Here is a 24877-nt window from a genome sequence, read left to right on the forward strand (position 1 = left end):
CAACACCCTGCGATGTTAGAACCATGAACCCCCTCTGAATGAGTCAAAACTGTGCACACACACACACACGCTACGAATCATTAGCATAAGCAGTATGATCATAGCGGTAGGCTTGGTTTCTGCATTTGTTTTTAACTCTATCATCTCATAATAAGGCTCTGTTTGAATAATAATCCACTGTGTGTTGGAACAAATATAATTTTTTTCACATTGAACTGCAGTTGAGCAGAAAATGAGACGAACAAAGGAATTGAAGTGAGCCAGTGGGGCAAGCAGTCTCTTAGCTAGCCCAGTTTGCTCGCCACGGCTGGTTTCAAAGCGAGACCCTGTGCATTCAGCTCAAAAGGTCTGATTCTCCATTTACCCCTTCCTAGCCCCCTGCTGAGACCAAGGTCAAATGCATCTTTTTTGGTTCGCTGAGTTGGCAAAATCTACTCTTTAATGAAATTAGGTGCAGAGGTGCTATCTCTGGTGAATTACATTCAAGGACAGGTCTATACAGTGAAGGTGAAATCCCATTACACAGATAGCATTGTACCATTTACAAAACATACAGCACTATTAAAATACTTTATTGAACATGTCATTATTTGGAGCAACTGAAATATGTGAATGTGTTACAACGAATATTTTTTTAGTGCATTCACATTAGGCACGCTCACGTCAGCAAACAGGTCAATAAATAAATAATTGGCAAAATGACCTGTGTCTGCTAGATTACGGATATCACTCATAACAGATGAATAAGGGATTTGGTAGAGTTCAGTACTTAAGCAGATCCTTTGATCTCATTAGAATTGTAGAATAGATGTTTAAGAAAGACAAGATAAATTGCAGAGCGAAAGAAAACAAACCAAGTAACAGGTAACATTCATCTTTCTCCTGTTTTACTCAGTCAGCACAGACTTTTTCACACACAAAGACTGTCGACCAACCACTCTTCCACAAGTTTTGCTGCATCATGCAAGTATAATGAAAATAATTATTGCAATCACAATTCATTAGTTTGATATATACAAATTGTTATTCTTGCATTTCTTACCAATTATAAACTTCTGGATAAAGCTATTCTGAAATTAGAGTAAAAACACAGTCCTTATGGAAAAAACACATCTCACGTGATCATGTGCAGTTTGTGATAACGTGTGACAACATGTAAAGCAACATCTGATAACATGAAACTACATGTGATAAAAGCACACGTGAAAACATGACCTCAAGTCAAATAAATGTTAAATAACAACATTGGGATGCAACATTTGTATATATTTGATATCATGAACCTAGACATTTGACAAAAGCACTTGCGAAAACATGATCTCATGAAATGAGAAATATCACGTGTGAAGTGTTCCAAAAAAATATGTTTTCACATTATTTCACGTCACATTTCAAGTGCGAAACTACGTGAATTTCCACATGTGAAATCATGTAATTTTTGCTTAAGGAAGTGTCTGAATGGAATATATATGGTATGGAAGTTTGCATGGTAATTTACTCAAAAACTGCTGCAATTAAATAGAATTGGTCAAATAAAAACTGTAATATAACACATAAAACACCCTTTACTATCTCTACAACGTCTAGAGATATCGCAATTCAGCATGCCAATATAAGGCCGTGATGACATTTGGACTCCAGAGCTACTGCTCAATCAAGCCTACATTTTAGAGTCATTTGTGTACAATAACTACACGCCGTGTGCCCTCAAGACATACTCTAAAGTCTTTGTAAATATTCAATAAGCATTAGCAATATGTAGGTCACGAACACCAACATCTTGACTTGGGACACATACTGTACAGTGCTTTAGGAAAGTATTCAGACCCCTTGACTTTTTCCACATTTTATTCCGTTACAGCCTTATTCTAAAATGGATTAGTTTTTTCCCCTTCTCATCTGTCTACACACAATATCCCATAATGACAAAGCAAAACAGGTTTAAAGAAATATTTTCAAATGTATATAAAATATAAAAATATAAAATCACATTTACATAAGTATTCAGACCCTTTACTCAGTACTTTGGAACCTTTGGCAGCACCTTTGTAAGCGATTACAGCATCGAGTCGTCTTGGGTATGACTCTACAAGCTTGGCACACCTGTGTTTGGGGAATTTCACCCATTCTTCTCTGCAGATCCTCTCAAGCTCTGTCAGGTTGGATGGGGAGCGTAGCTGCACAGCTATTTTCAGGTCTCTCTTGAGATGTTCGATCGGGTTCAGGTCCGGGCTCTGGCTGGGCCACTCAAGGACATTCACAGACTTGTCCCGAAGCCACTCTTGTGTTGTCTTGGCTGTGTATTTAGGGTTGTTGTCCTGTTGGAAGGTTAACCTTGCCCCAATCTGAGGTCCTGAGCGCTCTGGAGCAGGTTTTCATCAAAGACATCTCTATACTTTGCTGTTTTCATCTTTCCTTCGATACTGACTAGTCTACCAGTCCCTGCTGCTGAAAAACATGCCAACAGCATGATGCTGCCACCACCATGTTTCATGGTGCCAGGTGTCCTCTAGATGTGACATTTGGCATTCAAACCAAAGAGTTCAATCTTGGTTTCATTAGACCAGATAATCTTGTTTCTCATGATCTAAGAGTCCTTTAGGGACCTTTTGGCAAACTGCAAGCACGCTGTTATGTACCTCTTACTGGGGAGTGGCTTCTGTCTGGCCACTCTACCATAAAGGCCTGATTGGTGGAGTGCTGCAGAGATGGTTGTCCTTCTGGAAGGTTCTCCCATCTCAACAGAAGAACTCAGGATCTCTGTCAGAGTGACCATCTCGTTCTTGGTCACCTCTGACCAAGGCCCTTCTCCCCCAATTGATCAGTTTGGCTGGGTGGCCAGCTCGAGGAAGAGTCTTGGTGATTCCAAACTTCTTCCATTTAAGAATGATGGAGGCCACTCTATTCTCGGGGACCTTCAATGCTGCAGATATTTTTTGGTACCCTTCCCCAAATCAATTGCTTCGACCGCATGGCTTGGTTTTTGCTCTGACATACACTGTCAACTGTGGGACCTTATATAGAGAGGTGGGTGCCTTTCTAAATCATGTCCAATCAATTGAACATACCATAGGTGGACTTCAATCAAGTTGTAGAAACATCTCAAGGATGATCAGTGGAAACTCGATGCACCCGAGCTCAATAGCAAGTTGTCTGAATTTCTTATGTAATTAAGGCATTACTGTTTTTTAATTGTAAAACATTTGCAAAACATTTTAAAAACCTGTTTTCACTTTGTCATGATGGGGTATTGTGTGTAGATTGATGAGGGGAAAAAAATATTGTATCATCTTAGAACAAGGCTGTAACGTAATACATTGTTGAAAAAGGGAATGGGTCTGAATGCTTTCCAAATCCACTATATTGGTGTGATAACGAGAGTTAAAGATTCTTAATTACAAATCAATCATATGATGTCCTATACCAGTAGTTATCAACTGGGACCCAACATTGACAATGACAATTGCGTCGCAACCCAATATTATGGACTTTTGAGGATTGCATTTTGTTATGTTGTATTGCAGCTTCCTTCTTGGGCAGGCTTCACTTGCAGTCTCTGTCTCAATGGGCTACTATTACGGTATTAAAGAAAGTCATTACACAGCCATATTGACTGAGAAAACATTTATTATCAATTCAGGGGAGTAAGCCATTTAATTAGGCAACCAGTTCAGGAGTGGCGTGTAATAAATGATCAGATTGAGAACATCACATCAAAACCAGTCCCATAAGGTTAATGAACAGTAACACATATAGTACCAGTGTTTAAAATAGAAAAAACAACAAACATTAGGATATAGTAATCAGCAATTACCATGTGAATAGTTTCACAACCTTGAACAGTTTTTTTAAAGGTGTACGTTTTTAACCAGTTCAATAAATGTAATATGAATGTCAGAATGAATTAACAATACTAATTATAATACTGAACAATAACTCATGTACCTGTTTATTGAGTGAGTGAGTGAGTGAGTGAGTGAGTGAGTGAGTGAGTGAGTGAGTGAGTGAGTGAGTGAGTGAGTGTGTGTGTGAGTGAGTGTGTTTGGCCTATCAGTGGGAAAAGTGGGGGTGTTTCTTCAGTTTGACAAGTTTATTGATGTCTGGGGTGCTGGTTGACAGAGCAACTCGGAGGTCATGCTGGCTGTCCAGTTAGTTTTTGCTTTTAGTTTTCAGCAACGGCCATAGCAACAAAGCCACTTTCACACAGAGAGGTAGTGCTGAACAGTAGCATGATTCTGATTGCATGACAGGCAAGAGCAGGATACTCTCCGACTACACTGTGCCAGAACTGTAGCAGTGTCATTTCCGGGAAGCGTATGTTCAGTCCGCTGATCCTCTTCATTGCTTGGCAATGTGACACTTGTCATCTCCACTCGAAAGGGATCCTGTTTCCAGTCGTCTTGTCTCCTGTTTTCCTCCGGGAAGTTGTTGCAAAACTTTCCCTGCAGCTTACCAAGATACTGTTTAACTGTTTTTTCAGTGTCGCTGTGCACTTTGTTGATCAGATTCTGAATCTCAAAATCAGCATTGGGAATCATCCCAATCCTCCCGTTAGAAACATGATTTGCCAAACGGTAAGCTTCATCTTCAAGGCATCCACTTTTTCCCTCTGTTCAAATCGATTGTGCCCCCGTCTAGTGCTTTGACATATTGAGCGAATTCAGATGATCAAAATTATCCGCCAGGTAGGCAACCTTTGCAAGCCATTCCTCACAATCAAAATGTTCAGCCTGAGGTGCCTTGTTTTCCGAAATAAATGCAGTAATCTCCGCTTGAAGCTCAAAGAGGCAACCCAATACTTTACCCCTGGAAAGCCAGCGGACATCTGCATGATATAGCACATGCGGGTGTTCGTGCCTCATATCCCTCCAGAAGGCCTGGAAACAACTGCTTTTCGTGATAGAGATTACACACTTGATCACATCCTGGAGAAAGTCTTGGAGCTCAGGCACCATGTCCTTCGCTGCCAATGTCTCCCTGTGTAGGAAGCAGTGGTTCCACTTCGCACTTGGTGCACTCTCCGGGATCCTGTTTACTACTCCAGAGTGCTTTCCCATCCTTGCAGTTGCCCCATCTGTGGTCACACCGACACACCCAGGCCAGTCCCACTGAGCACAGTCACATTTCCGGTGTGTTAAAGACAGCCACTACAGTGGTGGTGGTAGGCAAATCGGCACTAAAAAGGAACTGTTCCTCAAAGTTATTATCCCAGACATGTCTGACATAGACCATTAGAATTGCATGGTTAGTCACATCTGTGGATTCATCAAACTGCAGTGCATAATTGACATTTAAACTGATGGGCTCTGATGTCTGGCGCGTTATGCTCTCAGACATGTCCTGGATTCTTTTTCTCATGGTGTCATTGGATAGGGGGATGGGTTTAAGTTTGTTGGCAGCTAGCTGACTCTCCTAAGATTTCAGTGCACATATAATTTGCACCAGGGAGCATGAGATCCTCTGCGCTGGTGTGGGCTTTTTTGCACTTGGCAAAGCACTGGGCCACAAGGTATGAGGCGCAAAGTGACTTTTCTTGTACCTTGCAGACATTCTTCAATGAATCTTGTGAGGCATCCAGATATTTACATTTTCTTTAAAAAAAAGTCAGCTGTCTTATCTTTGTAGCTTGGATGCTTGGTGTCCAGATGCCTTTTCATTTTGCAGGGTTTCATGCTCTCATTAGCTAACAGCTCGTAGCATAGGACGCACAGCTGTCTACACTCATCCTACCCGTCTTCTATAACAGTGAAACCAAGTCGGGTTGTATTTTCTCTTGTTGACAGGGACCGGGTTATCTGCCTTGTTGTTGACATTGGAAGCAGCAGTAGTTGAAGAGGGAGCTGCACGTTTTAAAAAGTTGTCCATGATTTTATTCTGACAGTTAGCGTACATGATTTAAATTACATGACAGCAACCATCCACATGTGCAATGCCTGCAGAACACATCTGTATAGTTAGCTGTCAATCAAGCTAGCTGTCAGAAGATGTGTATTAACTGATTGGACGTGTCACATTTAAAACAAAACAATGTTGCAGAATTACATTTTTATTTGATCAGTGTGTGTGTGTGTGTGTGTGTGTGTGTGTGTGGGGCGAGGACATTATTGTATTGGTCAGTGAGTCCGAACGTAGCCATTTCCTCACTGCGGATGTGCTGCACGTGCAAAGGAAGCAACAATAAGCAGTGCAGCGCACGTTTGTGTGTAGCGGTAAAGTCAGCAACAATAAGCGGTGCGGCGGTATCCTTTCAAAATATTATTATTATATATATATATATTTAACATATTCTTGCGCAAGTCCCGCAACCCCTTAAAATCCTCCCGCGACTCCCACAGTTGGGAATCATTGTCTTGTACAGCTACCCAGTACTGTCCCCTCGTGAACAGGCAAATGATATTTCAAGAGTGTATCCTTATCATAGAGTGACATGTCAGGCCAGCTTGTCGTGCTAGTCTGTCAATGTTCATCCTTGGAGACCATGATTTATCTTGTCAAAACAAGGAAGTCTTGACTCTTGCACATTCAATGCAGTAGCTTGTGTATGGATGAAGAATCAGTGCAATTGTTCTCATTATGCATGTATCTTCTATGTTAAAAACTCTTCAACCATTTTTTATTAAACCTTAGGCCTTCTGAGGTAGACAGTATATGTATACAGATCTCAACAAAACATAGTTTTTCCATGTTTGACTGAATTAACCTAACACATTGTTCTTTTTTGCTCATGCTGCATTTCAATTTACATTTGTAATCACAAAACTCATTACATTGTGTATACTGAAATGTAATGCATGCTCACCCTTTGTAAATAATTATTCACAGTGCAAGTTTTAGTTGCCCACATTGAATCCTGGCTTCCTTTTAAGCAAGTGTGTGTAGGAACGTGGATATACAAGAGATAAATAATCGATAAGTGTTACGGTTTTCTAAGTGTGGTGATGAAGGAGAGTCGGACCAAACTGCAGCGTGTCGTGTCGATTGCGATCCATATTTATTTAAACAAAGCGTAAACACGACTAAACATTACAAAACAATAAACGTAATGAAAACAGCCTATCTAGTGCAAACTAACAGAGAGTACAAGTAAGACACTAAGGACAATCACCCACGACAAACTCCAAGAATATGGCTGCCTAAATATGGTTCCCAATCAGAGACAACGATAAGCACCTGCCTCTGATTGAGAACCACTCCAGACAGCCATAGACTTTTCTAGAATACCCCACTAGCTACAATCCAATACATACACACCAAAACCCCAAGACAAAACACACCACAATACAAAAACTCCATGCCACACCCTGGCCTGACCAAATACATAAAGATAAACACAAAATACTTTGACCAGGGCGTGACAGAACCCCCCCCCCCCCTAAGGTGCGGACTCCCGAACGCACCTCAAAACAATAGGGAGGGTCCGGGTGGGCGTCTGTCCAATGGTGGCGGCTCTGGCGCGGGACGATGAACCCACTCAGTTGATGTCTTAGTCCCCTCTCCTCGCGTCCCTGGATAGACAAACCTCGCCGCCGACCATGGCCTAGTAGTCCTCACCCAGAAACCCACTGGACTGAGGAGCAGATCGGGACTGAAGGACAGCTCGGGACTGAGGGGAAGCTCGGGAGTGAGAGACAGCTCGGGAGTGAGAGACAGCTCGGGAGTGAGAGACAGCTCGGGAGTGAGAGAAAGCTCGGGAGTGAGAGAAAGCTCGGGAGTGAGAGAAAGCTCGGGAGTGAGAGAAAGCTCAGGCAGGTAGGTAGATCTACCAGATCCTGGCTGGTTGGCAGATCCTGGCCGACTGGCAGATCTGGAAGAGTCTGGCCGACTGGCAGATCTGGAAGAGTCTGGTCGACTGGCAGATCTGGAAGAGTCTGGTCGACTGGCAGATCTGGAAGAGTCTGGTCGACTGGCAGATCTGGAAGAGTCTGGTCGACTGGCAGATCTGGAAGAGTCTGGTCGACTGGCAGATCTGGAAGAGTCTGGTCGACTGGCAGATCTGGAAGAGTCTGGTCGACTGGCAGATCTGGAAGAGTCTGGTCGACTGGCAGATCTGGAAGAGTCTGGTCGACTGGCAGATCTGGAAGAGTCTGGTCGACTGGCAGATCGGGAAGAGTCTGGTCGACTGGCAGATCGGGAAGAGTCTGGTCGACTGGCAGATCGGGAAGAGTCTGGTCGACTGGCAGATCGGGAAGAGTCTGGTCGACTGGCAGATCAGGAAGAGTCTGGCTGAATGGCAGATCTGGCGGCGCTGGGCAGACTGGCGACGCTGGGCAGACTGGGGGCACTGGCGGCGCTGGGCAGACTGGCGGCACTGGCTGCTCCATATAGGCTGACAGCTCTGGCGGCTTCTTACAGACTGACAGCTCTGGCGGCTCCGTGCTGACTGGCAGCCCATTGCAGACTGACAGCCCCTTGCAGAATGACAGCTCCTTGCAGACTGACAGCTCCGTGCAGACTGACAGCTCCTTGCAGACTGACAGCTCCTTGCAGACTGACAGCTCCTTGCAGATTGACAGCTCTGGCTGCTCCATGTAGACTGGCAGCTCCTTGCAGACTGGCAGCTCTGGCTGCTCTATGCAGACTGACAGCTCTGGCTGCTCCATGTAGACTGGCAGCTCGGGCTCCTTCATGTAGACTGACAGCTCTGGCTGCTCCATGCAGACTGACATCTCTGGCTGCTCCATGTAGACTGGCAGCTCCTTGCAGACTGGCATCTCTGGCTGCTCTATGCAGACTGACAGCTTCATGCAGACTGACAGCTCTGGCTGCTTCATGCAGACTGACATCTCTGGCTGCTCCATGTAGACTGACAGCTCTGGCTGCTCCATGCAGACTGACAGCTCTAGCTGCTCCATGCAGGCTGACAGCTCTGGCTGCTCCATGCAGGCTGACAGCTCTGGCTGCTCCATGCAGGCTGGCTTCTCCATGCAGGCTGGCAGCTCTGTCTGCACTGAACAGGTGGGAGACTCCGGCAGCGCAGGAGAGGAGAGAGGCTCTGGTTGCGCTGAACAGGCGGGAGACTCCAGCAGCGCAGGAGAGGAGAGACGCTCTGGTTGCGCTGAACAGGCGGGAGACTCTGGCAGCGCAGGAGAGGAGAAAGGCTCTAGCTGCGCTAAACAGGCGGGAGACTCCAGCAGCGCAGGAGAGAAGAGAGGCTCTGGTTGCGCTGAACAGGCGAGGCGCACTGAAGGCCTGGTGCGTAGTGCTGGAACTGGTGGTACTGGATCGAGGACACGCACAGGAAGCCTGGTGCGGGGAGCTGCTACCGGAGGACTGGTGCGTGGAGGTGGTGACGGATAGACCGGGCCGTGCAGGCACACTGGAGCTCTTGAGCACCGCTCTCGGTTGCCCTGCCAGTGCGGCGAGGAGGAATAGCCCGCACTGGGCTATGCAGGCGAACCGGAAACACCGAGCGCAAGGCTGGTGCCATGTAAGCCGGCCCAAGGAGACGCACTGGGGACCAGATGCATAGAGCTGGCTTCATGGCATTTGGCTCGACGCTCAATCTAGCCCTGGAATATACCGAACCGGGCTGTGCACCCGCACTGGAGACACCATGCGCTCCACAGCATAACACGGTGCCTGCCCGATCTCTCTAGCCCCCCGGTAAGCACAGGGAGTTTGCGCAGGTCTCCTACCTGGCATAGCCATACTCCCTGTGAGCCCCCCCCCCCAATACATTTTTGGGGCTGACTCTCAGGCTTCCATCCGCGTTGCCGTGCTGCTTCCTCATATCTGCGCCTCTCAGCTTTCCCCGCCTCTAGTTCTTCTTTGGGTCGGCGATATTCTCCAGGCTGAGCCCAGGGTCCTTTACCGTCCAGTTCCTCCTCCCATGTCCATTTATCCAGGTGGTGCAGCCTCTCCCACTGCAGCTGCTGCTCCTGCTGCTGCTGCCTCTGTTACCTCCGTTCCTGCTGCTCCTTTGGGCGGCTACACTCCCCTGGTTTAGCCCAGGGTCCTCTCCCGTCGAGGATTTCCTCCCATGTCCAGGAATCCTTATTGAGCATCTCCTTTTTCGGCTGCTCCTGCTTGTTGACACGCCGCTTGGTCCGTTGGTGGTGGGTGATTCTGTTACGGTTTTCTAAGTGTGGTGATGAAGGAGAGTCGGACCAAACTGCAGCGTGTCGATTGCGATCCATATTTATTTAAACAAAGCGTAAACACGACTAAACACTAAACACTACAAAACAATATACGTAATGAAAACCGAAAACAGCCTATCTAGTGCAAACTAACAGAGAGTACAAGTAAGACACTAAGGACAATCACCCACGACAAACTCAAAGAATATGGCTGCCTAAATATGGTTCCCAATCAGAGACAACGATAAGCACCTGCCTCTGATTGAGAATCACTCCAGGCAGCCATAGACCTTGCTAGATAACCCCACTAGCTACAATCCCAAATATATACACACCAAAACCCCAAGACAAAACACACCACAATACAAAAACTCCATGCCACACCCTGGCCTGACCAAAAACATAAAGATAAACACAAAATACTTTGACCAGGGCGTGACAATAAGGGGGAAAACTGTCATGGAAGAAGTGTTGCAAAATAATTCAGATTAGTCATTTTTGGTCAACAATCTACACAAAATACTATGTAATGTTAAAGTGGAAGAAATACAAAAAAAACTGTAATCGTTAAGGCCAAGCACCACAGGATGAGATTACATTTTTGCATCGACCTATCCATTTTCAGATTTTGGTCAATTAATATAAGTTTTTCCAAAAAGTAAACATTCAAATTTCAAAACTTGATTCAAATGTATATTTTCTTAATTTATCATACTACCGTCATCAACATTTTAATGAATTTTAACCACTTTAAAATGGACATAGATCAATAATTGCAAAGCTCACAACATGAAATTGCACATCATTTAAAAGCCCATTTCATAGATAATATTTCAAACTGGGCAATATTTAATGACTTACTTTGAAGATATGGTGATTGGGTCTAAATAGGCGTTTGGCGTTTGGTCGTTTAAATTCAGTGTATTTGTCATCTCCTGAAAGTCATGATTGTAATATGATGAAGGTCAAATGAAGTCAAATTATGAATCCATTTGTGGCTTTAAATAATTAATAATCAAAGTAAAAAGAATTGTGAGGAATTATGAATGCTTATTGGCCCTTATCAGATATGCTCTCCAAATTACTATTGGATTTTATTAAAATGTTAATGACATTTTTCCTAGAAAATTAAACACATTTATAGCACACATTACAGCAAACCCAAGAAAAACAAACACATTTTTGACAATTGAAACAACAATAAGAAGTATAAGAACAAGAGCATAAAACAAATGGCTCAGTAGAATAGAATAAATACTTTACCATAATTATAATACAGGATAATGTACAAAGTACAGAGTCAAAAGTTTGAACACAACTACTCATTCAAAGTTGTTAAAAAAAAACGATTTTCTACATTGTAGAATAACAATGAAGACATCAAAACTATGAAATAACACATATGGAATCATGTAGGAAACAAAAAAGTGTTAAACACATGATTCACACAAAGTTGCCACCATTTGCCTTAATGACACCTTTGCACACTCTTGGGATTCTCTCAACCAGCTTCATGAGGTAGTCAACATGGAATGCATTTCAATTAACAGGTATGCGTTGTCCAAAGGAAATGTGGAATTTATTTAATTCTTAATGCATTTGAGCCAATCAGTTGTGTTGTGACAAGGTAGGGTTGGTATACAGAAGATAGCCCTATTTGGTAAATGTCCAAGTCTATACTTTGGCAAGACATGCTCAAATAAGCAAAGAGAAACGGCAGTCCATCATTACTTTAAGGCATGAAGGTCAGTCAATCAGGAAAATGTCAATTACTTTGGAAGTTTCTTCAAGTGCAGTCGCAACAACTATCAAGCACTATGATGAAACTGGCTCTCATGAGGACCGCCACAGGAAAGGAAAGCAATAGTTACCTCTGCTGCGGAGGATAAGTTCAGTAGAGTTACCAGCCACAGGAATTGCAGCCCAAATTAATAATTCACCGAGTTCAAGTAACAGACACATCTCAACATCAACTGTTCAGAAGAGACTGCGTGAATCAGGCCTTCATGGTCGAATTGCTGCAAAGAAACCACTACTAAAGGATACCAATAAGAAGAAGAGACTTGCTTGGACCAAGAAACACGAGCAATGGATATTAGACCAGTGGAAATTTGTCCTTTGGTCTGATGAGTCAAAATGTGAGATTTTTGGATCCAACCGCCGTGTCTATGTGAGATGCCGAGTAAGTGAACAGATGATCTCCACGTGCGTGGTTCCCACCGTGAAGCATGGAGGAGCATGGCCACCACAGCATTCTGCAGCGATACACCAACCCATCTGGTTTGCGCTTAATGGGACTATCTTTTGTTTTTCAACAGGACAATGACCAACACACCTCCAGGCACCTCCACAATTGCCTGACCTTAGCTCATTTTAGATGGTCTGGTATGAGTTGGACCACAGAGAGTGAAGGAAAAACAGCCAACAAGTGCTCAGTATATTTGGGAACTCCTTCAAGATTGTTGGAAAAGCATTCCAGGTGAAACTGGTTGGGAGATTGTCAAGAGTGTGTAAACTACTTGTCATTAAGGCATAAGGTGGCTACTTTGAAGAATCTAAAATATATTTGTACTTATCCAACACTTTTTTGGTTAATACATGATTCCATATGTGTTATTGTATAGTTTTGATGTCTTCACTATTATTCTACAAAGTAGAAAATAATACAAATAAATAAAAACTTTGAATGAGTTCATGTGTCCAAACTTTTGACTGGTACTGTGTAGTGTTATTGCCAATACTCACAGCCTGTGGTCCAACCGTCAGGAAGTCCAGGATCCAGTTGCGGAGGATGGCGTCAAGACCCAGGCTCTGAGCTGGGTGTCGAGCTTGGAGGGAACAATAGTGTTGAATTCTGAACTATAGTCAATGAACAGCATTCTAACCTACTGTAGGTTTTCCTCTTGTCCAGATGTGTGAATTGCGATAGAAATGGCCTCTTTCGTGGATCTGTTGCAGTGGTAGGCAAATTGGAGTGGGTCCGTTGTGTCTGGCATGCTGTCCTTGATGTGGACCATGATCAGCCTCTTGAAGCACTTCATGATGACCAGGGTGAGTGTGACGGGGCGATAGTCATTTGGCAATGTCAACTTGTTTTTCTTCGGCACTGGGACGATGGTGGTCTCCTTGAAGCAGATGGGGAGGCTGGGCACTACACAGACGGATTTGCCTTTGTAGTCAGTGATAGAATGTAGTCCTGCCACATGTGTCTGAGTTGTCAAACATAAATTCAAGTTTCAGTCTGTATTGTCTTTTTGCATCCCTAATGGATTTGCAGAGCTCGTACCTGCTTGCCTTGTACTCATTCATCGTTGAACATACACTAATCAGTATTCTCAAAAGTCCTTCGCTGTGTTGGTGGCTCCCTCTTTGTTGCTGCGTGTAGTCTGGTAGTAGTAACAGAGATATGTGATCTGATTGGAAGAAGTGGGGGTGGGGGAGGGCTTTGTATGCGTCATGGATGTTTGTATATACTGTACATGGTCCAACACACATAATAATTTTCTTCTGGGGCAGGATGCATGTTGGTGATATTTTGGAAAAACATTTTAAAACATGCTGTGTTAAAATCACCCGCAACATTTAAAACCGGGTGAGAGAATTCTTGCTGGCAAATGATCTCGGACAGTTCTTGGAGTGCCGTCTTGGTGTTTGCTTGTGTCGGTATGTACACAGTTGTACATACTGCATATAGTGGTGTTGGCATTTTAGCATCAGAAACTCCAGGTCGTGTAATCATGGGCTTGAGAAGATTTCAATTTCGGTACACCAGGAATTGCAGACGAGGAACATACCTCTCCTCCCTGCAAATTGAAGCCTTGCTCTGAGTTCACAAAGTTTATTTTCCAGCAATTGGACAATAGCCATCAGGAAGACACTATAAAGAAGAGACTGTGCTTGGAGTCCACTTCCCTTCCTCTTCTTCATTGACAGCTTTGTATTTGGTCATCTTTGTCAGCAGAAACAGGTAAGCCTGCTCTGTGGGGAGCAAATGTAGTATTTGAGATCTGGGAGACTGAGAGATACGTGTGTAGCTTCTGATTCATGATGCAAAAGTGTGTTTCGGTCATAAGAAATTATTGAACAAACATTCGGTACAATGAATGTAATAGTTAACGGCAAAGCAAGACGCGCGCCCTCCTACAACATTCCAACACAAAGCTTGTGTGTCTCATTAACTGCACCAGAGTGAAGTGTGAATAAGGCAGATTGACAACGTCTTTGTCCCAAATGGCACCCTATTCCTGATATAGTGTCCAAACTGTCTGAGTGCAATGTCTGGCCTTGCCTTGCAAAGTTTACAGCAAGTTTGATAATACTCCAATCATGTTGTTTTTTCATAGTACTGAATGCAAGGTGTTGTTTCCTATCAGTTTACCTGTACTAGTAAGATGGTATGTTTTGATGCGGTTTACATGTTAGGTTTTTCATAGTCACACAGTATGATACAAAGTGTTACTATGTGAAAGATAATGATATTACTTAATGTGTCAAGTTGTCCAATCTACTATCCTCTTGTTGAACTTAGCCAATTAAAAGTGATGTTCTTATTGTCATTTAACAAGTCGTCCCTCACATATGAGTCAGGCATAGAAAGACCAGGGTTAAGTAATCAGCAGAACAGTTGGGGTATGATTTAATTACTTGATCAGAGTAAGCAAGGGAGCAAGTAGCATTTCTACATCCAGTCACTACTATCAAATGTGCAATTAGGCTACGGTCACCAGAAAACAAAGAAGATAAAGAAGATAGACAAGAGACACTGGCAGTGTTAGGTACCACAAAAACCTCAGAGCACCTCAGTTGAATTACTTCAGTTGAAACAGCTTCTACCCCCAAGCCAAAAGGCTCCTGAACAGTTCTTGTTTAGGCTACCAAGACTATTTGCACCACCCCCTTCTACGCTGCCGCTACTCTCTGTTATTATCTATAATAATAACTCTACATACATGTACTTATTACCTCAATTACCTCAACACCGGTGCCCCCGCACGTTGACTCTGTACCAGTACCCCCTGTATATAGCCCCATTATTATTTTTGGATAAGGGGTTATTTAGTAAGCATTTCACTAAGGTCTACACCTGTTATATTCAGCGCATGTGACAAGTACAATTTGATTTGATTATTTTGCTCTACATATTTATCTTACACAGGGAAGAAAGTGTAGAACAATTGAATAAGGGATGCGGACGCAGTCTCAAACCAATGGGAGGTGAAATGGCGACCATGGCGGATGCCCCTGCATGGTGTTATACTCCTGTAATAATTCACTGCTCCGATACAGAGTGAAATAGAGTGACAAAGCAGAAGGGACAATGTGCAGGGGTGAGATTATTGGTATCAGACCACCAGCACGTGTTAAAGTTACACCTAACGGACAGACAGGTTCACCTGGTGCATTATGGATGTTTTTGCGGAGGAACAGAAAGGGGAGATAGGGGAGAGCAACTCACCTCTGTGTCACTCAGGACGACACCCATGCAAGGCAAGATTGATGGCAGAGGCAGAAGGGAAGGCAGGAATGATGAAGCCTTTCACTTCCACCAATCCATATCAGTGCATCCAGGAAGGCTGGAGACATAACGGTATGGGAACACAGTGGTTTTCTCCTCTGCAGAGCAAAGCTAAGCCGACCGGACCACTCAAATGGGAAGGGGAATGGAAAGGAAGGGCCAAAACCTCTTTGTATGTCTATCCAGGTGACAACTGCAGTATATCCACAGCAGCTTATTTACACAAATGTTATATCACAGAGGAATAGATCTAGGCTGGATTTTTATTACGTAACAAAAATGTAATTAACCATAGGCCTACCACGCAGTGAGCTACGTGAGCCATGACTCCACAATTGATTTTCCTTTGCATTAGTAGTAACTGCTTTAAGTTTTGTCTATAAAACCTAATCCAACACAAACCACCAACTACCAGTATCCCAGTGGAACATATGATTGATGCTCTGCTTTAAAACACCTAGCATCTTTGAAAGTGTCTTAATTTAGTTTGGTAACTCCAGCCTAAGTGTTTCTAAGGCTGGGGGACATGCAGGGAGGTGTATGAGACCTGACTAGAAACACTCATGTTTCAGAGCATCTTCTTACATCATGTTAGCTAACTCAATCAGCCTTGTCGTCCTCATTCTTATTTAATTCCGCACAAAACACAGAGAAAACAGGGAGGGAGGAAAAAACATCTTAATTCTAGTGCAGCATATCCTGTGCCAGATGCATGATCCCGGTGGAAAAAAAGGACACTTTTGAATTTGCATTTAGATTACTGTGGTAATAGAAACCGTGGCGATGAATCTCGTTGTGAAAAGAGACCGATGTGCTTGAATTCCGAATTAAAGCACACAACTTAAACAAAACATTGGTGTGAATTGCTGTGAAAACGGATTCATCATAATCAATCTATCATACTCAGTTCATAATTGATACAGTTTATAAGAGACCTTATTAAGGTTTTATAGCCGCCATTGTTGCAACCACTATTCCCAGTCTGTTCAACCTCACACTATTTTTAAGACATTTCACTTTCTTAAAATAACGTGGTGATCCTAACTGACCTAAGACAGGGAATTTTTACTCTGACTAAATGTCAGGAATTGTGAAAAACTGAGTTTTAAATTTATTTGGCTAATGTGTATGTAAACTTCTGACTTCAACTGTAGATACTTTAGTACCTGTTTCTTCCAGCATCTTCACAAGGTCATTTGCTGTTGTTCTGGGATTGATTAGCACTTTTCGCACCAATGTACGTTCATCTATAGGAGACAGAAGGTGTCTCCTTCCTGAGCGGTTTGACGGCTGCATGGTCCCATGGAGTTTATACTTGCGTACTACAGATAAACGTGGTACCTTCAGGCATTTGGAAATTAACAAGGCTTGTGGATGTCTTCAATTGTTTTTCTGAGGTCTTGGCTGATTTCTTTTGATGTTCTCATGATGTCAAGCAAAGAGGCACTGAGTTTGAAGGTAGGCCTTGAAATACATCCACAGGTACACGTCAATTTGCCTATCAGAAGCTTCTAAATCCATTGCATCTTTTTCTGGAATTTTCCAAGCTGTTTACAGGCACTGTCAACTTAGTGTATGTTATCTTCTGACCCATTGGAATTGTGATACAGTGAATTATACGTTAAATAATCTGTCTGTAAACAATTGTTGGAAACGTTTATTGTGTCATGCACAAAGTAGATGTCCTAACCGACTTGCCAAAACTATAGTTTGTTAACAAGAAATTTGTGGAGTGGTTGAAAAATGAGTTTTAATGACTCCAACCTAAGTGTATGTAAACTTCCAACTTCAACTGTGTCACTCCAGTGTAAATTTCTAAATTGTAATTACTTCACCACTATTTGCCTATTTATTGCCTTACCTCCTTATTTCATTTGCACACACTGTATACAGGTTTTTATATTGTCTTATTGACTGTGCGTACAGCCCAGTACATCACTGGAGCAAAGCTGCCTGCCATCCAGGACCTCTACACCGGGCAGTGTCAGATGAAGGCCCTAAAAATAGTCTAAGACCCCAGCCACCCCAGTCATAGACTGTTCTCTCTACTACCGCATGGCAAGCGGTACCGGAGTGCCAAGTCTAGGACAAAAAGGCTTCTCAACAGTTTTTACCCCCAAGCCATAAGACTCCTGAACAGGTAACCAAATGGTTACCCAGACTATTTGCATTGTGTGACCCCCCCTCTCCCCAACCCCTCTTTTACGCTGCTGCTACTCTCTGTTTATCTTATATGCATAATCACATTAACTATATATTAATTTACATTCTACCTCAATTGGCCCGACCAACCAGTGCTCCCACACATTGGCTAACCTGGCAATCTGCATAGTGTCCCAACACCCGCCAACCCCTCTTTTTACGCTACTGCTACTCTCTGTTCATCATATATATATGCATAGTCACTTTAACCATACCTACATGTACATATTACCTCAGTAAGCCTGACTAACCGGTGTCTGTATATAGCCTTGCTACTGTTATTTTCAAATGTATTTTTACTGTTGTTTTATTTCTTTACCTACCTACCTGCACACACACACACACACACACACACACACACACACACACACACACACACACACACACACACACACACACACACACCTTTTTTTTCCGCACTATTGGTTAGAGCCTGTAAGTAAGCATTTCACTGTTGTATTCGGCGCACATGACAAATAAACTTTGATTTGGAGAAGAAAACCTACAGTACCTCAAGAGGCAACATTGCTCTGAACAAGTGGTGATTTTCGTATTTATGAATGCTGTATTGTTTGTCAATATTCCTGCGCGTACTGAGAGGGTCTGTACATGTTCCAGCCTTCCCTCTTCCCTAATCACACAAATGATAGCAAGCTCCTCAGTATCTGACAAACTTAAATAACGATTCCACCATCTTCTACAAACACACACACAATTTATAGATGTCACAAAATGAAATACTGATCCACCCATTGGGAACCCCTGTGTTTCTCTCTAGCTTTGTGATTTTGCGTAGTACAGGAAAAAAAATAAAAGGGAGCATAAACAATGAACAACAAATAAAGGGGACATTAATGGGCATAAAGTTGGGATCCATCCACCCCCTTCAGTGTTTACTTTTTTCATGCTGTAAATAAAGTCAGAATAGATTCCCCACCTGCTGGCATGGCCTTGAGTAATCCACTAGGCCCTAAGCAAAGGAGCGAAGGCTCTGAATGTGTCCCAAATGGCACCCTATTGCATTTATAGTGCACTACTTATGATCAGGGCCCATAGGGCTCTGGTCAAAATATGTGCTCTATAGGGAATAGGCTACCATTTGGGGCGTAGTCTCTGTCTGTGCATGTGGGCGTGGTGGAGTGAATCTGGGCGAAGGACTGATTAATTTCTCGGCAAAATGTGGAGGCAGACCTGTTGCTCAACAGAAAGCCTGTAAATGGCAATCATTGAACTGTCAGACACCATCAACATTCAGTCGACTGTAGAGATGAAGACGTTGCCCCTACTTAAGCTTCAGAGGATAACAACACTGAGACAACCGAGACACTAGCTCACTATTCATATTTTAGAATCTCTAAATGCAGACAGATTAAGATCTCACTGTGGGGAGAGATTTGTTAATTTTCTGATTACAGCATAAACAAGATAAGTGCAATGGAGGAGTTTATGTTGAATGATTTGAGGTTGCGATTGTGACTCCACTTCCCACTCACAGAGAAATCTCTTTGCCAACAATGAGATAGAGGTCTAAATATGAGTATAATTATTGTTAGACCTGTGCATGAGTGCTTGATATACATTTAGCTAGTGAATCAATAAAAAGGGAGTGGACTTCACTACATATTATTATTTCCCTCACCCTGATTCTACGTTGTTGATTTGAATAGGGAGTGGCATCCTTAAAAACACAACCAAAAGCAAACATGTCAGGGGCCCTTTGTGGCCATCAATACAGGAGGAATTGTGTTTGGACCAGTGACTCCACTCATTTTGTTTTATCTCCCTCTCTCTCTCCCTCTGTTCTAAAATTCATTGCCATCTGCCTTGGCGAGGTGTAAATATGAACTCAGACTGACTTGCTCACCCAAGCTTTATGTGTTAACATTTGACAATGTCTAATTTAGTGAAAACCAGGATGTTTTGGCTAGAAAATGGTTGCAGCCTGATAATGGCAGTCATAATAGTTTGGGATATGTGTCTGTCATACAATGTAAATGAACTTATTAGATCAGGGTAATTAGCGCAAGACATCAGCTGTATTGGACAAAGCTGCTCAGCCATGATTGAAGAGGATCCATCTGATCTCAAGGCAAATCTCTTTGGATAGTCATGCAATTTAATGAGTGAGGACACCAAGGCAACACATCAAAATATTTTGGAGAATATGAAAGCTTGTTAAGACTTGGTTAAGCAGTCATACTGTAATCTACACTCTTGGAAGTAAAGGTGCCTGGAAGAACCTTTTGGGTTGCCACACCGGTGGAACCTTTCCAGTTGAAAAAGGTACCTCGAGGAACCCCTCTGAAAAGGGTCTTTGAGGAACCCCTGTGTAAAGGTTCAAATTGGAACCTTTGTGTGAAGGGAGGGGCTAAATGTTGAACCTTTTTAATAATACAGTATATTGTAGAGGTGGCAGCCTATGAGATTGGAGGTGTGACTTATTGGTAGCGTGGCTATCAGATAGTTATTTTTGGTCACGCGTCAGTGTAAATGTAATTTCTGTTAATCATGTTAAGTTTGTACACAGCAAATTTAAATTAACCTTGAATATTTCTGCATATTATACATTCTAATATAATATCAATAATATTAACATTGCTGATTACATACAGTAATAAAGTTGTACATTTTCCAAATTTTTGGATTGGCATAGACTCAATAGTGATGGGAAGTTCAACTCTTTTTACTGACTCTGATCTTTTTGACTCTTTCAGTCAAAATAACATTTGTATAACATTTGTAATGCCCAGAGCACGCAGAACCCCTTCCTGGAAAATGCTAAACTGAAAAAAAAAAAAAAAAAGCCTCACCATAAGTAGAGAGGTAGAGGCGAAGTAAGAGGTTCCACTCGCGCCAGAATCTGTCAAAAATAAGCCCAATGCTTTTCTGTGGGTTTATTTTGGACCTAAGCTTGTCGCCTACCTTCCTGCCTTTGGGACAATGACTCCCATTGGTAGGGCGGAGACATGAGATCTTATCATTATATAGAGATCTCTGCCTTATAGGAGGTGTCATTTGTGACTGAGACCTTTAAAAGTGTGCTTTAAACCATATGCATTTGTTGATTTCTAGGCATACTAATATGATGAAGTATCCAGCCTACTTAACTGTTCAGTTAAGAAATAGCTCCAGGAATGGACATAATATTTCCAGACTAGATGACTCAAGACAATTTATGAATAAGATGCTTGTGTCATCTTTTGAGCACGTGCCCTTACCTCTATAAAAAGTACATACGCAGCATAATACACCATATCAGCTGTGTATGTAAAGTTTGTTGATAAAAAAAATCTTATTATTTCCTAACCTAAGATATGTAATGAAAATCATACATTTTCAGTCAGTGTTAATAACTACCTTTGGGGATAAGTGCATTTTCAGTGAAGAATTTGTGCTCACAGAGTTAAGAAATATCAGTTGTGTCCTGGACTGTGCCCTTATTAAACAAACTGTTACAAATTAAAACAATTATCATTAACTATGTGGAAGCTCTTCTAGGAAAGCACATGGGAGCCATTACACAGTTTAATGAAGCATTTTAAATCACAGGGAGCAAATGTTGCCATTGGAAAGAATATGCCACTGGCATATTAAAATAGTAGAGTTCATTTCTTTCACACTGATAAACAGTTCCATTCCCTGACATTCACATGCCAGGGTTCCCAACTGAATTCTCCCTGAAGCACATGCATACATGTAGCCTGAAATCCAGAACCTGTTTTGTGCTTACATTCCACTGCGTGTACTCCATTTCATTGCCATGACAAGGAGTGTAATGATAGCACTAACAGACTCGGTTTCTCCAGGCTAGCATGCATGCACACATACACACCGACTGTTGCATATGTAATATTAAGAGTTGTACACTCTCAGAAAAAGGTTCAAGGTAGTACCAAAAAAGGGTTCTTCATTTTGAAACTGTTGGAGAACCAATTTATTTTCTTCATTACACCAGTGGGTTCTTCATTACACTGTAGATATACTGGTTGCTGTATTTTTAGAGTTGGATTAAGGTAATATTGCTGTAAGGTATAGTATGCTGCTGTATTCTGATTACTTATAAGTCAACCACACTTGGGATTTGAGCACACAGTTTGAGCACACGGTTGCCAGGGACCTGACTTTCCTGCTAAGCTACCTTTTCTGTGGGCATGATAGAGATTGTTAAAATATTAGAACCAATAGCCACATAGGACCCTTACATTTTTTAGATCCCTCTCACAAGGAACTCAGTTTATTTGTCCCTGTAGGCAAACCCAATTGGGTTCTACGTAGAACCCTCTCATTCAGAACACTCTGGCTGCAGGATTCTGTCATACTGTATGTTGCTACAGACTACAGGAAAAGGAGGACCAAGCATGTCTCCATTCTCATCGACGGGGCTGCAGTGGAGCAGGTTGAGTGCTTCAAATTTCTTGGTGTCCACATCACCAACAAACTAAAATGGTCCAAATACACAAAGACAGTCGTGAAGAGGGCACGCCAAAACCTTTCCCTCTCAGGAGACTGAAAAGATTTGGCATGGGTCCTCAGATCCTCAACAGTTTCTACAGCTGCACCATCAAGCGCATCCTGACTGGTTGCGTCACTGCCTGGTATGGCAACTGTTCGGCCTCCGACCGCAAGGCACTAGAGAGGGTAGTGCGCATGGCCCAGTACATTACCAGTGCCAAGCTTCCTGCTATCCAGTACCTCTATACCATGCGATGTCAGAGGAAGGCCCTATTAATTGTCAATGACTCCAGCCACCCTAGTCAGAGTCTATTTTTTCTGCTACCGCACGGCAAGCTGTACCGGAGCGCCAAGGCTAGGTCCAAGAGGTTTCAAAACAGCTTCTACCCCCAAGTCATAAGACTCCTGAACATCTAATCATATGGCTACCCAGACTATTTGCATTGACCCTCTGCTCTTTTACGCTTCTGCTTCTCTCTGTTATTATCTTTGCATAGTCTACTTACATGTCCTGTAGCTTAGCATCAGCTTCATCTGACCACTTTCTAATTGACCGAGTCACTGGGTCTTCCTGCTTTCATTTTAGCTTGTAAGCAGGAATCAGGAGGATATAATTATGGTCAGATTTGTCAAATGGAGAGCAAGGGAGAGCTTTTACGCATCTCTGTGTTTGGAGTAAAAGTAGTCTAGAGTTTTTTCCCTCTGGTTTCACATTTAACATGTTGGTAAAAATGAGGTAATGTCATGACTTCCGCAGAAGTCAGTCCCTCTCCTTGTTCGGGCGGTGTTCGGCGGTCCACGTCACCGACCTTCTAGCCATCATTGATCCATTTTTCATTTTCCATTGGTTTTGTCTTGTCTTCCTACACACCTGGTTCCAATCCAATCAATTACATGTTGTGTACCTAACCCTCTGTTTCCCCTCATGTTCTTGTCAGAGATTGTTTGTTGTATTTAGGTGTTTATTGTTAAACCTGGTGTGCGATGGGCACCTTCTATTAGTTATTTTGTATATTTTGGTGTTCTGAGGTTTTGATGTTTATTAAACAGCTCCGTTTTTACCAAGTTCATTCTCCTGCGCCTGACTTCCCTGCCACCAGCACGCACCAAATTACAGGTAAAACGGATATGAGTTCCCTACACTAATATCCCCAGTCACTAGGAGCGCCGCCTCTGAATGTGTGTTTTCCTGTTTGCTAATGACCTTATAAAATCACATTGAGTGCAGTCTTAGTGCCAGCATTGGTTTGTGGTGGTATATAGACAGCTACGAATAATACAGATGAAAACTCTCTTAGTAAATAGTGTGGTCTACAGCTTATCCTGAGATACTCTACCTCAAGGGATCAAAACCTCAAGACTTCCTCAGATTTCATGAACAAGCTTTTGTTTACAAATATACATAACCCGCCACCCCTTGTCTTACCAAAGGCCACTGTTCTATCCTGCTGGAAAAGCTTATTACCCGCCAACTTTATGTTATTCATGTCCTTGTTCAGCCACGACTCGGTGAAACATAAGATATTACGTTTATTAATGTCCCGTTGGTAGGATATACGTGATTGTAGTTTGTCTATTTTATTATCGATTTATTGTACGTTGGCTAAGAGGACCAATGGTGAAGGTCGATAACCCTCTCGGCGTCGGTTCCTTACAAGGCACTCGGACCTTCGTCCCCAATACCTTTGTCTCTTTCCCAGGCAAATGATGGGGATGAGGACCTTGTCGGGCGTCTGAAGAAAATCCTTTGCGTCTGACTCGTTTGAAGAAAAAGTATTCCTTCGGTAAGGGTTGAGTTATCGCTGTCCTGATATCTAGAAGCTCTTCTCGGTCATAAGACACAGTGGCAGAAACATTATGTACAAAATAAGTTACAAAAAACGCGAACAAATATTAAGAATAGCACAATTGGTGACGGTATCATAAAACGGCAGCCATCTCCTTCGGGCACCATTTTTGCCAAATAATGTTAAGCTATCTCGTAATAAAGTTAATTGAAAGTACAGTAACTTACTGATAGCTATTAATAACAGAACATTCACAGCAACATCCAGGAAACTAACCATTAAGTTACTGTGAAATGCACAGTAACCTCTTAACTGTGCAGCTCTTTATTGTCAAATGCTCTTACAAAGATTGGAGAACTGACTGTGTTTAGGTAGGTTCTTAACACTCAGAGCACAGAGATTCCACAACTACTAGAATGGCCATGACGGTCATTCTGAGTGTTGATTTTTCAATTGTATAAATATTCCATAATGAATAATATACATTTTTTTTATTTAGGCAGGAAGAACAAATTCTTATTTTACAATGACGGCCTATCCAGGCCAAACCTTCCCCTAACCCGGACAATTGTGCGCCACCTATGGGAGTCCCGATCACAGCCGGTTGTGATACAGCCCAGGATCAAACCAGGGTCTGATGTGACACCTCTAGCACTGAGATGCAGTGCCCTAGACCCCTGCACCACTCGGGAGCCCAATAAATTGCTAAATTAATGCATTTATTATGTTAAAATAGCTCATAAGAAACCTCATTACACGAAATGCAAAATGTAATTAGCCAGAAAATGTATTGATTGATCGAGAATTGCATACATTGACTGTAAACACTAAAATAAGATGAC

General features: G+C 42.6%; 1 protein-coding gene across 1 annotated transcript in view; it reads left to right on the forward strand.

The window, feature by feature from the left end:
• Positions 1–24877, forward strand: part of LOC109909555 (cadherin-12-like) — a 194997-nt gene that overhangs the window by 37677 nt on the left and 132443 nt on the right. The window lies entirely within an intron of this gene.

This window comes from Oncorhynchus kisutch, linkage group LG18 (assembly GCF_002021735.2).
Source record: "Oncorhynchus kisutch isolate 150728-3 linkage group LG18, Okis_V2, whole genome shotgun sequence".
NCBI classification, from domain to species: Eukaryota; Metazoa; Chordata; class Actinopteri; order Salmoniformes; family Salmonidae; genus Oncorhynchus; species Oncorhynchus kisutch.